This window comes from Castanea sativa, chromosome 11, assembly GCF_040712315.1.
Source record: "Castanea sativa cultivar Marrone di Chiusa Pesio chromosome 11, ASM4071231v1".
NCBI lineage: Eukaryota > Viridiplantae > Streptophyta > Magnoliopsida > Fagales > Fagaceae > Castanea > Castanea sativa.
Window position 1 is genome coordinate 10,407,504 of NC_134023.1, and position 15,174 is coordinate 10,422,677.

At 42.2% G+C, this 15,174-nt stretch overlaps 1 pseudogene; it reads left to right on the top strand.

Annotated features, from left to right (window-relative positions):
- Nucleotides 1-1,398: 1,398 nt before the first annotated feature.
- Nucleotides 1,399-3,282, top strand: LOC142616050 (putative Peroxidase 48; annotated as a pseudogene).
- The last annotated feature ends 11,892 nt before the right edge of the window (nt 3,283-15,174 follow it).

Consider the following 15,174-nt stretch of genomic DNA (forward strand, 5'->3'; position numbering starts at 1 on the left):
TGAAGACTAAGCTACATATTCAACTAATATTATTCCAAAAAATTTTTAGAATAATATTTGATTTTCCAAACATAGGTGCTCAATATCATTTATTTTATTATAATAGTTACTTACTATCGCAATATGCTATGCTAAGATTTGGTTGCTTATTAACCTTATTTAGTAAAATGTTGTTCCTTTATAAATAAATAAAAATATTTTTTGTTAATTCTTTTTTTTAGAAACATTTTTTAAATATATCTTAATAAGCCCTCTCCCCTCAAAATATAGGCACAAATTACAATTAAAAAAGAGAGAAAAAAATGATGAATCTTGTTTTTTTAGTCGCAGCTCTCCGATACTTTACATCAAAATTCATGAGATAAAGCATGAATTTAAATTTAAGGAGGGTATTTCTAGAAATCTACTTTTAACCAAAACGTAGGTAAGTGTACAACATTTCTAACTTCAATTTAATACAGTTTGGTCAAAAGAAAGTCGACGGGGAAAAATATTTATTTTTTACTTTTTGGTAAAAAAGGGGAAAATGTTTTTTCAACCAAAAATCAAGGGATGAGAATGTAACCCTAGAATTATTGATGGTTGCGTTTGGAAACTTAGATTTGATTTTGGATTTGGATTTGAAATTAATAGATTTGAAATCTATTGATTTTAAGAGTATATTTCAAATCCAAGCATTTTAAAGGTTTAAAATTCTTGGTAGATTTGTTAAATTTAAATACTTAACCCTTTTTAAACTTTCCATACAATTTGGATTTTAATCACTCTAATCCAAATCCAAATGCCCAAATTGTGTCATCCAAACCCACCAGAAAAATACATACATACATACATACATATATATGTATATATTTATTTTTTTTGAAACTTACATACATACATATACATATATATATATTGCTAATTGTTTAAGGAAAAATTTTAAAATATATCTGAACAACTACTCTCCCCCCAAAATATATATACAAATTACAACTAAAAAAGAGAGAAAAAAAAAATGATGAATCTTGTTTTTTTAGTTGCAGCTCACCAATGCTTTACATCAAAATTCATGAGATAAAGCATGAATTTAAACTTAATTCAAGAAATTTGCCTTTAACCAAAGGGTAGGTAAGTGCACAATATTTTTAACTTCAATTTAATACACTTTGATTAAATGAAATCGAGGGTAAAAAATGTAAACATAGAATGAACGGATGAGAATGCAAACATAGAATTTTTGACAAATACTTTTTAAGCTCAAATTCCTCATTCCCTCCCCAAATTCCTTTATAAAGACTTGGCGTGTTGCATTTATTTCATTTCATTCTCAAGTCCAACTTCCATAGTTACTCTTTTCCCGCTCTTTCTCACTATACCAGTTCCCCTCTCTCTCTCTCACCTCGAAGAGACGGAAAAATGGCAGGTCGTGAATATTTGTTTATTTGTGTTCCTTTCAGTCTCTATTCTGTTATCAAGAGGTTACAACCCCACCTTTGCTGCCTCCCCTGCACCATCGGCTTCTTTAAATGATGATATCTCCGGCTTAAGATACAACTTCTACTCTGAGACTTGTCCACAGACAAAGTCCATTGTGAGGACAACAATGGCTCGCTTCTACTCCGAGCAAAGCAATATCTCTGCAGCTATACTGCGCCTTTTCTTCCATGACTGTTTTCTTTGAGGTAATACATACAAGTTTGCTCCTTTTATTTGATTCTGTTCTGTTTCTTGCTTAATGGGTCTTCGTTCTTTTGATTCGTTTGGTTCTGTACTGGTTAAGATTATGGGCTTGTATTTTGAGCTATTCTTGGTCATTTTATTGACTACATATTCTTGTTTTATGCTGGTTTGGCAATATGGTTCCTTGTTTTTGTGTCTCATATTCGGCTTAAAATTGGGTCTATCTTTCCCATTTGTGGCTTGTCTTGTTTCTGATGTGGGTGTTTTATTTTCTTTATGTTGCTTGCTATATTGCCCACAAAGTGATTTTTGATTCTGAAATATGTGGGCTTTGTGAATTTTTGTATTGATATTCTTGTGAGTAGTGTGGTTCTTAGTATGCAGTTTAAGTTTTGTAATTAAAGATTTATCAAGACAGCAAATTATATGTTCTGATGTTTGGGAGTATCGATTTCTTACCATTTAGTCAAAGGTATTAATTTTTTTGTTTGGGATTTTCTTTATCAGGTCTGTGATGCATCGGTCCTCTTGGATGACAGCAATGGTAACAAAAACTGTTCCATAGAAAAGCAGGCATTGAAGGGTTTTGATAAAATTGATTCCATCAAGGAGGAGCTTGAAAAGGCTTGCCCAAGGGTAGTTTCATGTGCTGATATTGTTTCTATTGCCACTAGAGATGGCATTATGCTGGTCTGTTCCTGATCCTGAATCTTTATATGTTTTTTCCCTTGTAAGATGTTTTGTTAATCTTAAGGGTCCTTTCACTAAAGGGTTTAAAAGAGTAAAACTTACATTAAAGAACAGTTCTTTTTATTGGAGTTCTCTGATGTAATCTTATATACTTGATATCACAGGCTGGTGGCCCTTTCTATCCAGTGTTAACAGGCCGGAGGGACAGCATTCATTCATATTTCAGCAAAGCACTGGCCGAGATTCCATGACCCGATGATAATATAACACAGACACTTCACCTTTTTGCCCTTAGAGGTTCTGATGAAAGAGACACAGTTAGCCTTCTAGGTACTGACGAGCTCTCTTCCTTTTCTGATTTTCCCCTCTTTTTTTATGGAGTTGAAAGATGTTTAATTTTTTTTTTTTTTTTTTGGGTTTGTATCGGTTTCTTGGTCATCTGAAGGTGCACACAACATTGGGAAGATTGGCTGTGAATTCATACAAAGACGCCTCTCTAACTTCAAGGGGACGGGGCAGCCAGACCTAACTATAGCTCCTGATTTCCTAACTGAGATGAGAATGAGGTGCCAAGACAGTCATAGGACCACCACTCAGCCTTCTTCATCTATGGCATCATTGGAAATGAGTGAGGCTGCAGGGCGGATGACATATTTGCAAGCGTTGTCATCTTCGATATCGTCTGGGGCAGGTTTTGAAACTCACTACTATCAGAGCCTGTTAAATGGAAGAGGACTCCTTTTTGCCGATCAGCAATTGATGGCTAATGAGAAGACTGCGAGACTGGTGAGGGCTTATGCTTCAGATGACGGATCAACCTTTCGAATGGACTTTGCAGGGGCAATGATGAAGATGTCAGGCCTTAACATTCTGACTGGATCTCAAGGTCAGGTCCGACGGAACTGCTCCTTGCCTTTGGTCAGTTCCTAAGTGAAAGTCTGCCGTAATGAACTCTTAAAAAGTGTTTATTTTTTTCATAGTAGTTTTTCTTATGTTTGATAGTAGATGCTGTGACTTCCACATTTCTTGCCTGTGCTAATATGAGTCTGTATATAATGGGGTTGGCATATAGAGGACATTAGTCACAATGATGAACCCTGATGGTAAAAACTGCATGTAAATCTGTTTTGAATGTTACCAAATGTTTGTTAATATATAGGTAGCTCATAATGTTTGCTGCAACATCCAAATAAACTTTAATTGGGTGTCTGTGTTTCTAATGAGTTTTTGGCTGATTATTTATCATCTTAAGGAGGTGTCAATTGATTCTCTAAATGTGTACTTCAGAACTAGAAATGTCTTCAAATCTTTGTCATGAAACAGAGGAACCAATTTTTCTATATATTTCTCTCTCTATGATCACTGTGTAGAACTCAATAGTGACTCATAGGCATGGCTTTTAATCAAATGTCATCATGTTCTATGGTTATCTGTTACTATTCAATTGCACTTATGCCTACAGAAGGTTATGGTATGCTTAATATGGTAATAGAATTCACATTGCATAACCCATGGAGAAGCCAGCTGTCTTTTTTGGAATGCCACTGGACAACAATTATTCAAGCCATACAAGTAGTGAAACCAACAATTACTTGTCAGTTGATTCTATTTGAGTTTGAACTTCGGAACTTGGAAAGTCTGCAATTCTGTGTCATTGTACAAAGAAAGTGAGTTGTCTATAATTCTCTTTGTTGTTTTGATCACCAAGTAGAATTCAATATTGACTCATTGGCATAGCTTTTAACACAGTTGGTATTCAATTACACTTGACTTATTATGCCTGCTGAAGGTTTGGAATGCTTTTAGTTATGCACATCCAAAGACAATGCTATAGTTGAAGGCCGCTCAACCCAAACTAACCTGTTAGGCACGTTAAGGGTTGAATTTAAATGAGTCTTTAGCACCTCGTAATTTCACTCTCCTTGATGGATTTATTACATCCATGTGGGCATACTTAAATAAGGCAAGCGGATAAATGCAAAAGAAAATGGTATTTAGAATTGTTAAAATTAGAAAATACCTTTCCAGATGACCCCTATTTATGGTATCACCAAACCAGCTTCTAAACAGTAAAAACTACGGTGTACTGAAGAAGTAGCCAGAACCCAATACACAGCCACTGAATCCACTAAATGATTTAGGGATGTGTTTATTCACGAATATTTCTAGCCTATCTTCCCCAAGGCCTTCCATTAGTCCTAACAAAAGATATTGTGGAAATAAGCTGTAGATACTCAATAAAATAGGCTGCGCTGTGGATCAATCCCTTCTTTCTTAATTAAATTCCGCCTGTGGATCTCTACTTGCCAAGCTGCAATGCAACACAATACAGAACAAACAATCCCAGCTCCAATTCTCTTAGGGTCTGTTTGGTTAAGAGGATGGAAATGTGGGAGGATAGAAAACGTAGAGAGGATAGAAAAGTGGGAGGATAGAAAAAATTTTAGTTTCCCTCATTTGTGTTTGGTTGAGAGGGTGGAAAAGTAGATGGATGGAAAACTTTTTTGTTTTGTTGAAAATAAAGTTTGTATAAATTGACCATTATGTTCTTATTAAATAAAATAAAAGGTAACACATTATACTTTTTTAAAAAAAATTATGTATAGATAGACACAAATTAAAGTATAAAAAAAAAAGCATAACAAAATGTTTTCAAAAAAAAAAAATCAGAACAAAAAAAAACCAACCAAAATTAGTGAGAAAATAAACATATGAGCACAAAAAAAGAAAAAAAGAAAAAGAAAAAAGAAAGCTACACATCCAGAAAAAGTCAAAGAAAATAAAAAGAAGAAAAGAAAAGAAGCTACATTCAGACAAAAGAAAAGAAGGAAAAATAATAATAAAAGATGAAAACCATCACGTTAGTAACAAAGAAAAAAAAAATCATGGAAAAAAGAAAAAAAAGTCAACACGTCAGTAACAAAGGAAGAAAAAATGAAAGGAAAAAAATAAAAAGCCAGCACATTGAAGACTTGAAAGTGAATTTTAAAGGTATTTTTGGAAGCACATTTCATGAGTTTTTTTCTCTCAATTTTTTCTCTATTTTGGAGAGAACTTTTTGGTGGGCCAAGAGAGAAAACACATGGATCTCACTATTTATTTTCTTTCCTCCACCCAACCAAACACACTCTAAAAGAGTTTTTCTTCCTATTTTCTTTCTAAAGTATTCCATTCTTCCTATTTTACCTCCAAACAAACATACCCTTAAGTGGGCCAACTTTTTATCTGACTTTCTCCCACCTAAATGGGAATTGTATTGCATATCATATCAAGGACAGTAGTATAAACATAAAAACCATAGAATTAGAATAAAGAAGGTTACTGTAAGTGCACAATTGCACCTGACCCCAAGAACAGTTATGGGCTCAGGCCCAATGAGCCTTAAACAATATGAATTTGTAGAGTGTGGGCTTGAAACCCAGGTTAGAAGTGTGTGAGGATTAAATGACAAACCAAAGATTGCAAATACTTGGAAACAACAAGGAATATAGTAAATCAGCTTCCTCGGACGTAAGTCGAGAGTTGTTCTTATATTATCTCTCTCTCTTTGTTTCTTTTCCTTTTAGGTTACAAAAAGTCCGTCCCTATTTCCTGTCTTAGATTGCTCTTTAAATACTACTCTTTTGAATACTTTGTACACGTGTTGCCCCACCTCCCCCTTAGCCTAGATATTTCTTTTCTCAGTGCCTTTGAATAGTAACCAGAAGTTTCCCTTCCACTGTTCAGGTGTCACTTCCCCATTAATGCGGCCAGGGTGGTAGGTACAGGGTCTTTAATGTGGAGGTAGCAGCCTTTATCTTTGATATTTCTCCAACATCGGTACTTTTAGGACATTCAAGGGTTCACCCCCTTTAACCATTGGTTTTGACCGTGTCCTTCCCTAACCTTTACCATGAAGTTCCGGGTTCTCCGGTGTCAGTCCGAGGGGAAAATCATCCTCGGCTGGATCCTCGGACCCTCGGCGTATGGGCCGACCCGTAGTACTAACAAGTCCTAAACCCAAGAGCAGGTCGGCCTTCCTTAGCATGACCCAACGGCCCATATTCCCATCAAGGTCTTTTTACTCCCCACAATAGCCCCTCAAAACTCTAATTTTCGACATCCGAGGAGAAAAATAGGGTTTTGATCTGACGAGGATCCACTCCACACACTTTGTAAGTGATGGCACGTGTGGAAATCGTTTCGCGTCCCAGAAGATGCCACTTGGCGGTTTTATTTTCAAAAACGCGCGCATTTATTACTGCAAGTTACACTTTGTCCCCCACGTTCAACGGCGAGATGGGCATCTAACGGTCCTCGTTACTCCACAAAAATTTGGGCGGGACAAATGTAATTTCGAGGCCGCTTTTCCGCACGTCGTGACGCTTCGGGAACCTGCACCTTCATTTAATTCCTCAGGGGCTAATCCCATCAAAACATCAGCCATCATACTTTACCTGCTGAAAACCGTGGAAATTTGCACACCTTCAACTTTGTAAGTTCTTACTCTTTCTATTCTTAACCCTTTCTCCTCGGACCTTGTCCTCGGCTGTCCCTATAAACGTTCTCCCTCTTAGAGTTCATTCTTTCGTTCCTCTATAATGGGAAGATTCAAGTGTCTAGTTGATACCGCCGCTGGGATGGAAGGCTTTAGGGCCAAGTACCGTATTCCCAGCGACGTAGGTCTAGAATATTGTCCGGCGGAAGCCGTGGCCGATTCTAGGAAGGAGGGTGAGGTTATCATTCCAATGATAGCCTTTATAGAGAGTGGGATGACCCTCCCAATGAAACCTATAACTAGGGAGTACCTTCGCAACCACCGGTTGTGTCCCGACCAATGCCTCCCAAACGTTTTTAGAGTTTTGGGTAGCGTCGATGCTCTAAACGAGCAAATGGGTCTAAACCTCTCCTGGCACGATGTCGTCTTTCTGTACGAGTCCCATAAACTCTCCAATGTAGGTTACTACATTAAGTCCCGTTCTAGTGTCGTTAGGTTGATCTCCTGTCTGCCCAAATCCAACAAAGGCATGAAGGACGACCACCTGATCGTCTCTGGGAACTGGCACGACGGCCTCCACTGCCCAGTTGAGTGGGGGGACCCAGGTGCGATGCCATAGGATTAATCTCCCCACCACACAACTTCCTCTAACACACACAAAAATGCGTATTCATATCTACTTAAACTTATTACATATCTATGTGAATCTGACCAGGCTTGTTTGTTTTGATGTCTTTTTTACAGATAAACAACACGTGCGCCCTCGTTTGAGTCACTATAACGTCGCGGACCTAAACCGAGTACTGCGCTCCGAGGTGTTCGTTAGCGAAGACCTACAACTTAGGGCCGCTCATCTGATTCTGGGCTACGATCCCATTTCCTCGGACTTCCAAGAGATAGAAAACACCATTGTCGCCGGTGACCGAAGACGAAGGAGAATAAACGTAGCCCGGCCCCACTTTCTGGACGACCGCGATCTCCTTGACGCTCCTAACACCGTTTTGTACAACCAGGCCATAGCGGCAATTCCCCTCGCTGTGCACTCCCAGGCAACTATTGTTCCAGAGGAGCAGGTGTCTTCTTCTCATACACTAGACGAAGAGATAGATCAATTCCAATTTGAAGACACCGAAAGACCTCGAGGGAATCAATTCGTCGTACTTTCAGACGAGGAGGAAGAAGCTACCGAGGCCTCCGGAATTGTAGGGTTTATAGTTGCCCGATCGGAAGACGAAGCCGAGGAAGACATGGATAGGATGCAAGATCTCCTAGTCAAAAGAGGTGCAAAGGTCGCCGAGAAAAAGACGGGGGGGTCTAAAGCTCTTCAAACTTTGCCACCTCCTCCCCCTCCTCCAGCTGAGCCAAAACTTCCAGCCGAGGATCCCAAAAAGAAGAGAAAGGGAGAGGCCGAGGGGATGATCAGCAAAGACCCCAAAAAACCGCGACAACAACTCCCACCGGTTCAGCAGCAGAAGCTGGACAAAGGCAAGGGTAGGGCCCGCTCAGTTGAAAGCGGGGAGATTAGGGACGAGGCCGAAGTGCGTCGAGCACCGACCACCTGGTCCCCCGACTTAAGACTGGACGGCGCACCCATCTCCTGCCAGTCCAGTATAAGGGCGGTTCAACAAGGTCATGCCCACCACTTGGCCGAAGTGTTGGAACGCCCTCTCCTGCTGCCCAAGGACATGGAGACCTTGGAAAAAATGAGCCAGCCACAACTATTCCTCTCACTAAAAAGAGACTTAGCGCTGGTAAGTTTTTCCCCTTTTAGGAAGATTCCACTTTTAACAATATTTATAAGTTTTTTTTACTATTCCTGATTCCATCATACTTTGTTACAGCCCATTCAGGAGGTCTTTGTAGCCGAGAAGTTTATAGAAGACACTCGGAAGAAGGCCAGAACTGAGCTTGAAATCAGGCTGGAGACTGAGAAGTCCTTGGGCACAGCCCTTGCTGAGAACGAGAAGTTGACCTCAGAGGTGGCTAATCTAAAGAGAGAGAGGAATGGGGCCGAGGCGAATCTGAAGACCATGAAGACCCAGATAGAAGGGCAGCGCAAGCTCCTTCGTGAAAGAGATGAAGAGCTCTCCCAAGCCCAAAGGGAATGCTCGGATCTGAAAAAGGAACTTGCGCTGATGAAGGAAGAAGCCAGCTCATTCCAACGCTCTTTAGAGGCTGCCAAGCAGACAAGCTACGAGGAAGGGGTAGCAACAACCAAGGAGCAGCTGACAGAGGCCTTCGCGGCTTTGTGCCGGGAGTATTGTCAGAAAGTCTGGGGGGAAGCCCTAAACGTAGCTGGAGTTCCTCTATCTTCGGACTTGAGGAAGTCCGAGAATGTTTGGCTTCCCTTGGAGATACAGGAGATTGAAGAGGCTCCTGCTGCTACTCCTACCCCTGAGCCAACTCTCCCTGCTCTGCCTCTGATGGTCCCACAGCAAATTCCTGATCCTACAGAACCTTCAGCTTCCAACAAAGAGAAGGAAGGAGGAGGGGATGCAGAGAAGGACTTGAGCCAGTCAGTGGAACCTAACGTCCTTCCAACGAAGACAGCAGATAAAGGAAAGCAAGTCTTGACTCCTTTTGAGCTGGAGTTGAGAAAGACCGAGGGCACCAGTACCTCTTAGCAAGACCCCCCTTCAAAAGCTTAGGACCTATCTTTAGGACTTCTCTTTTTCCATATTTGAATTATACATGTAATGTATATTTGAATGATTAATGAAGAACAACTTTATTTGATTTTTACTCGTGTTGCATCTGTTTTTACTTTATTCTGTTTATATTTATCGCAAAAGTTTCCCATTAATACATAACAAAAGTTTCTCAGAGTAAACAAACCTAACTCCAAGGATTGCACAATCATAACTTCCACATAATCATACGCACATTACTAAAGATTTAATAGAAGGTGATATGGTTGAGATATTTAAACAATGCCTTTGATTAAAAAAGAAGAGAAGATCTTATATAACGATTAAACCCTTGTAATATACAGCATCTTTTCTAGTAGGATGTAAGGTCCGAGGACCATTCCTTACACAAATTTGCTTAACACTTAAAGATATAAAACTTAAGATCCAAGTTAATAAACAGCAATGCATTAACACCCAGACATAATAAGAAGTTAACTTTGATCAAAGTCGTGGTCCGAAGATAAGACTTAACCAATTTTTCGTTTGATTCTTAAAAATTGTAACTTCAAATGTAAAATTTCCCAAAGCAGGAGGTCAGAAGACCCGGCATAGCTAAGGTTCTGTTTAACAAATGACAAGACATCAATTTCCACAAGGTTTGTGGTCCGAGGACTGCACTTAACCAAGTTTCTGTTTGATTCCTAAAAATGATAACTTCAAATGTTAATTTTTCCAAAGCAGGAGGTCCGAAAACCCGGCATAGCTAAGGTTCTGTTTAACGAATGACAAGACATCAATTTCCACAAGGTTTGTGGTCCGAGGACTGCACTTAACCAAGTTTCTGTTTGATTCTTAAAAATGATAACTTCAAATGTTAATTTTCCCAAAGCAGGAGGTCCGAAGACCCGGCATAGCTAAGGTTCTGTTTAACAAATGACAAGACATCAATTTCCACAAGGTTTGTGGTCCGAGGACTGCACTTAGCCAAGTTTCTGTTTGATTCTTTAGAATAACAGCTGCGAGCATCAGAGCTACTCATAACTTTGAAATATTAACTGACAAAAGCACATTTCATTAATAATAATACCTTCTAAGATTATTTACATTCCATGGACGTGGTACAATTCGTTCGTCTAGGTCAGCTAGCCTATACGACCCTATACCTGCTATTGAAACAATGCGATAGGGGCCTTCCCAGTTAGGTCCCAGCTTACCCCAAGCTGGGTTCTTAGAAGTGCCTACAACTTTCCTTAATACAAGATCACCAGGCGCAAGTGGCCTTAGCTTCACGTGGGCATCATATCCTCGTTTTAGCTTCTGCTGATAATAAGCCATTTGGACCATAGCTGCCTCACGCCGTTCCTCAAGTAAATCAAGATCTTTCTCTAGAAGTCCCTTGTTATTCTCTGGGCTAAAAGAACTTGTCTTTAGAGTAGGAAAACCAGATTCCAGTGGTATCACCGCCTCGGCTCCATAAGTCATAAAGAATGGCGTTTCTCCAGTGGACCTACGCGGTGTGGTCCGATACGTCCATAGGACATGAGGGAGCTCTTCTACCCATTTGCCTTTCGCATCGTCCAACCTCTTCTTGAGCCCGTTGACTATGACCTTGTTAACAGCCTCGGCTTGCCCATTTCCCCGAGGATAAGCTGGGGTAGAGTATCTATTTGTGATACCCATGTCACCACAATATTGCCTAAAGGCGTTGCTGTCAAATTGAACGCCATTGTCTGAGACAAGTGTATGCGGTATACCGAATCTAGTGACAATATTTTTCCATATAAACTTCTTGGAATCAACATCTCGGATATTGGCTAAGGGCTCAGCTTCAACCCATTTAGTGAAGTAGTCTGTCCCTACGAGCAGCCATCTTTTGTTTCCAGCAGCTCTCGGGAATGGCCCTACAATGTCCAAGCCCCATTGTGCGAAAGGCCAAGGGCTGGAGAGAGGGTTGAGAACCCCTCCAGGTTGGTGAATATTAGGGGCGAACCTCTGACATTGATCACATTTTCTGGCATAGTCCTGAGCCTCCCTCTGCATATTGGGCCACCAATAACCCTGAGTCAGGGCTCTATGGGCTAAGGACCTTCCCCCAGTGTGGCTCCCACAAATTCCCTCATGCAGTTCCTCCAATAATGCTTCTGTTGATTCAGGGTGTACACACAACAAGTACGGTCCTGAAAAGGATCGTTTGTAGAGCTTCTGGTCCTCGGACAACCAGAAACGCGGCGCCTTTCGACGTATCTTTTCTGCTTCAGCCCTGTCCTCGGGAAGGATGTCATTCTTAAGAAAAAATACAATCGAGTCCATCCAGCTAGGACCAGGCCTTATTAGATGGATGCGAGGCGCGTTAGCAGTTACAAGAGAAGGTTCTACCAAATCCTCAACGAGAATAACCCTTGGTAAACCTTGAGCCGAGGACGTTGCCAACGTAGCCAAAGAATCTGCATGAGTGTTTCCACTCCTAGAGACGTGAGCTAAGGCAAAGGAGTCGAATTCAGCCTGCTGATGTTTGACCTGGGCCAAATATTCTCTAGCCTCCATGGTCCCCATGACTTGGCCGACCACTAACTGAGAGTCCGAGAACACATGGATTTCCTTGCCACTCATCTTATGTACCATCTGCATGCCTACCAAGACTGCTTCATGCTCGGCCTCATTATTAGTAGCCGAGAAGGCCAATCTCAAAGATTTTTCGAAGACAATTCCTTCAGGGGACATTAGAACAAGTCCAACACCTGACCCTTTCTGATTAGCAGCCCCATCCACATACACTCTCCAAGCCGAGGGCAATACGGCCGTGATCACACCAACTGATTTTTCACCCATGTGTGCTTCTTTTGAAGTTTCTTCTAACAGTGGTTCGGTAAACTTCGCCACCAAATCAGCGAGGACCTGACCCTTCACCGAGGTGCGAGGCTTGTATTTAACATCAAAGGCTCCCAAAATGGTTCCCCAGGTTGCCACTGCCGGAGGAATAATCAGACTACGCAACACGGCCTTGAGAGGCAATCGGGTCGAACAACCACGTATGAGATTGGAAATAATGAGGAAGTTTGCGCGTGGCGTGGACTACGGCCGAAGCGCTTTTTCCAAGGGCGATAGCGCACCTCGGCCTTCATTCAAGGAATTACTAACGTAGTAGATCGGTCTTTGCACTCCGCTTTCATTCCTTATAAGGACTAAGCTCACCGCGTGGACAGCCACGGCCAGATAAGCGAACAAAACCTCATCCACCTCAGGGCGAGACAAAATGGGTGGCCGAGAAACATATTGCTTAAGCTGTTGGAAAGCTAACTCGCAGTCCTCGGTCCATCGAAACCCTTTCCACTTGTTCAACAACTGAAAGAAAGGACGGCACCGGTCAGCTGACCGAGAGATAAATCTATTCAACGCAGCAATCATTCCAGTCAATTTCTGAATCTCTTTTGGGTTCCTAGGCGGCTGCAAATTCTGAATAGCCTTAACCTGCACTGGGTTTACCTCTATGCCCCTATGAGTAATCATATATCCCAAGAACTTTCCAGACCCCACGCCAAAAGAACACTTGGAGGCGTTAAGGCGCAACTTATACTTCCTTAGCATCTGGAAGGTGTCGGCCAGATCTGTCATGTGTGAAGGTACTGTCTTACTCTTCACCACCATATCATCCACGTATACTTCTATGGTTTTCCCCAGTTGCTGTTCAAACATTCGGGTCATCATTCTTTGGTAAGTAGCCCCAGCATTTTTTAATCCAAATGGCATGACCTTATAATGATAGTTCCCGGTTGGAGTAATGAAAGCAGTCTTCTCCTGATCTTCTAACGCCAAGGGAATTTGGTGGTAACCTTGAAAGGCGTCCAAGAAACTCATCCGAGGATGTCCGACAGTAGCATCTACCAGTTGATCAATCCGTGGCATTGGGAACGAATCTTTAGGACAGGCCTTGTTTAGATCAGTAAAGTCCACACATACTCTCCACTTGCCGTTCTTCTTTTTAACAACAACAGTGTGAGCCAACCATTCAGGGTAAAAAATTTCTTTGATAGCCCCCGCCCTTTTGAGTTTAAGAACCTCCTCATTCACAGCCTTCGAATGTTCTCGGGAAGATCGCCGAGGTGGCTGCCTCCTCGGAACAATGGCAGGATTCACGTTTAAACGATGACAAATGAAGCTCGGGTCTACGCCTGGAGCCTCATAGGGGTCCCACGCAAAGACATCTATATTATCCTTCAGAAATTTCAACAACTCCATCTTCTCTTGGTGTGGCAAACGTATGCCAACTTGGAAGAACCTCTCTGGATCATCTGCTATTACAAACTTCTCTAACTCCTCACAAACAGCCCCATCTCCTGTCATCGCTCCAGGTGTCTCCTGAGCTGTTAATTGCTATGACTCCTGGATGGGCAAAATTGATGACTCAATTTCTGACTGACGAAGCACCGCAGCCGATATGCATTGTCTGGCCACTACCCGGCTGCCGAGGATTTCCTCAACATGCTCCCCCGAGGGGAATTTAACCTTAACGTGCAAGGTATAGGAGACAGCTCCCAAAGCGTGCAGCCATGGCACACGGCGAGGATGGCTGTATATGGAGAGTACGCGTCAACCACAATGAAATCCACCTCAACCGTTTCTGTGCCGGATTGAACGGGTAAACGGATCTGTCCCTTCGGCACAACGGCTCTCCCTTCGAAGCTTATAAGTGGGGAGTCGTAAGGAGTTAGATCTTCCAACTCCAACCTTAGCCCCTTAAATAGATCAGGGTACATGATATCTGCACCGCTGCCCTGATCTATCATCACCCTCCTCACATTATAGTTCCCTATCCTAAGGGTAACCACAAGAGCATCGTCATGGGGCTGGATAGTCCCTACTTTATCCTCCTCGGAGAAACCCAAGACGGGTAAAGTGCCCTTCAATCTCTTCGGCCTGCTACCCAAATCCTCGACCTGAGGATGGGAAACCGTCATCACCCTAGTGGGACCTGAGCCGGTCCTACCAGGTGCAGCGAAGATAACATTAATTGTTCCCAATGCTGGCCGAGATGAATTGTTCCTCTGGTTGTTTGAACCAACTTGACTGACCTGCCCAGCTGGCTCGACACAAGTGCTTCGTTCAACTTTCCCTCACTGACGAGTACTCAGATGGTTCCACGAGGTCCGAAAAGCTCGGTAGTGTGGCCTACATCCCGATGGTAACGACAAAAGAGGTTTTGGTTTCTTTTCGCAGGGTCCCCGCCATCTTGCTCGGCCATCGAAGAAAGGCTCTTTACGAACTTTCTCTAATGACCGATGCACCTGGTTCTCGGAACAGTAGTATTTACAGCTGAGGTGCTTTGCCGAGCCGGATTGCCCGAAGTAATCCCTCCTCGGCTTGTTGTTGTGGTATACGTCCGACACGAAATCCCTTCTCTCCTGCGGGATAACCTTTTCCTTTCCCTTCCCTTGCTGCTGGTCTTCCTCTACCCTCTTGTACTCATCAATACGATCCATAAGGCGGCGTACGCTGCGGACGGGCTTTTTCGTCAAAGACTTTCTTAGGTCGTGGTCAGTAGGAAGACCTACCTTAAAGGTATTAAGCGCCACCTCATCAAAGTCACCATTTATCTCGTTAAACATCTCCCAGTATCGGTCGGAGTATGCTTTCAGTGTCTCCCCTTCCTTCATGGCCATGGATAGCAGCGAGTCCAATGGCCGAGGGACTCTGCTACACGTAATGAACCGCGAAGCG